This window comes from Pinus tabuliformis, chromosome 7 (assembly GCF_031772625.1).
Source record: "Pinus tabuliformis cultivar Carrire ecotype Pingquan chromosome 7, CPIR1, whole genome shotgun sequence".
NCBI lineage: Eukaryota > Viridiplantae > Streptophyta > Pinopsida > Pinales > Pinaceae > Pinus > Pinus tabuliformis.
The window spans coordinates 15,920,972-15,923,951 of NC_142293.1; positions in this window are offsets into that span (position 1 = coordinate 15,920,972).

Here is a 2,980-nt window from a genome sequence, read left to right on the forward strand (position 1 = left end):
CGACACATTATCTTGGCTTCACCAGATAACTATCAATGCGGACACATCAAGATTGAGGATCTTGCTTCATATAATGCTCTCCACAAAAATAACACTCTATAAAACCAACATGCTAAGCTTTACATAAATAAATATTGTGTAATCAAATCAACTAAGTTAGCTTATGAAACTCATGAATATTATTATAACAAATTCTTTAGACCAGGTGGTAGGTAGAGCTCTCATCAAGTCATGACTTAGTCTATTATAATTCCAACAATTTGTCATTTAATTATCAATTGAAGCTTCATCGAGTCATCCTCATGATCATAATATAAGTCACTAGATGCAAATGCATATACTAAGAATAGGTTCCATCCATTTATTGTGAGATTACTTCACACTGAATCACAACTATTAATACTTCAACAATTATGCTAAGAATAAGGAGGCCAATACAAAACCATTATCGAATACCAATATTAGTCACTGAAAGTCACTATGCTCACATAACATTGTTGTCAAGGAAAATTATAAGTTGTCAAATTAAATCATTAGTTATTAGGTCAAATCCCAAATTTGCTATCATAGTGACATCTATAGCCCAAAACATATCTCAATCATCAAGTCAAACTTCTAAATAATTATCATGTCAGAACTACAAATATTACTTATCTATATCAATCAACCAAATCTAGTAAAACCCTTGCAACTATTATCAAATACCATCATACACAAGCCTAAATGGTTAAATCATAATGAAATATTGATATGCATATCATATTCACCTACAAACACAAGTTTAGTCCACATTTTCACATTATAGTAGGTCAAAAATTCAAACTTCCTTGCTCATTGAACTTTTTGTTCTCTGCTCCATGTCTGTAGGACTGACATCATTCAGGTGTACTTATGATTTTATGCACAAAGATTCACTCTTCTATCTTATAGGTAGAGTTGCACCCATAGGGCTTCCTAGGAGTGGTGGAAGGATACAATCGCACCCTTGAGCTTACTTTAGTGTGGCTGAGAGGCCACAGTCACACTTGTAAGCCTGCTTCCATGCGACTAAGGCTTAGAGTAAGGGGAAACTTTCTCTTCTCAGATCAAAACTCTATTATAGATAAAAAATGTCAAATATTTGTCTATTCATATCCATAAATCATACTTCGATAGTAAAGAATATACATCTAATGAAAAAAATAATGGGAGTAAGAATCTTATAGAGAGATTCTCCCTCTGAATGGGAGCCCACTTTAGTCATCTTCATTCATGCCATTAACCCGTATATAATATTGTCATGCATCAACATATCTGTTAGATCATAAAGTCAGACATATATCCATCATGATCATAACATGATAGCATCATCTACTTCACCATAACATTGTGACATCATATTTTTATCAAGGGTTAGAGTCAAATAGCTAATAGGAGTATCCTTCAAGAATCAAGTCAAGGCATTCAATTTTCCCATATGCAATAATTACTAAACACATCAAATTATAACAATGGTCAACAAAATATATTGAACATCAATCTCATTGTTATACTTCTATCATCATGGCTACATGATTTTCACAAATATTATAAATAGTATCAAGTTACCATATATTAGAATCTAGGTGCTAGCCTTCTTCATGGGATCAATATAAATCCAAAATTATAGGTGTTAGCCAAACATAAAGTATCTAATATATGAAACATCAATATTAAGTAGCTTCATAGAATCAAGAAGTTCATCATGCTTAAAAGGTAAGATACTTGTTTACTACCAAGTGCACCATTTCATTATAACAACCATGAATCCAAATCACTTTCAAATGCATAAACCATTTGAGAAGGAGATATTTTGATCATACCTTGGGACTTACCTTGCCATTAGTATTGTAGCTAGAACATAACTTTGAAACAATATACCATGCATACCTTGTAGTATTAAATACCTGTGCACCTTATTATTTTACATAGGAAGCTTGTAGCATTTTGTCACCTTTTCATCAGATGCCTCTTCTTGCACTAGCCATGATCCTCAAGAAGGATCCACTTATCATATCTCATCAAGAATTTAGAAGCATTTAAAAACTCAAATCTATATGCAGGAAGCATAATTAATAATCAAAACAATAATCAAATTCGGGAGATTCAAACTTCAACTTCTAGGTCCCAACTGCATGGAGGAGGAGTCATATGAGTGACTCTAGAAGCCTAGTCGCTCCCTTAATCCTGGCATGTGAGTGACTAGGGTGAGACCTGAACTATGGAAAGCGAGCAATCGAGATTATGAAACCCTAACTCCTAGTCGCATGAATGGATATTTTTTCATGGACTGGAAGGCTCCAATTGCACATATGAGATTCTATGTGAGAAACTACAATCGACTTCTTCTTGTGTTGTGCCAACGACAGAGGCCCAAATCCCTAAAACTGAGATGCGAGCTTCGAACCCTACAATTTCACCTTAGAGTGAACCCATTCCTCCACGGAGCTGCCTCAGACCTATGCAAGGCAAACCAAGAAAGAGAATAGAATAATGTCTTATGATTATGTCAAAATGAGGTAGAGGTCACTTGTATTTATAGCCTTCCAAGGGTGTCCACTTTACTTTAGGGTCAACCTTATCAAATATTCACATGTAGGATTTTCTTCGTAAATACACTTTCCCTTATCCATTTTGAGTGAACTTCAGGTTGATTTTGGTCCTCTCGAAAAGAGGAATTTAATGCAATCATCATCTCCATCAAATGAGTTGAACAATGTAAACTTTGAAACGGGAACTATAAACTCAAAACAAAAATTAAAACAATGAAATATATATATATATATATATATATATATATATATATATATATATATATATATTAAAAAAACCATAAAATTAAAAAAATGACAAAAAAATCAAATATATAAAAAAGGCAAACAAAAAATTCAATCATAAAAATGTTAAAAAAGAAAAACAAAATTAACTTATAAACAATAAGAATTAATATATATATATATAT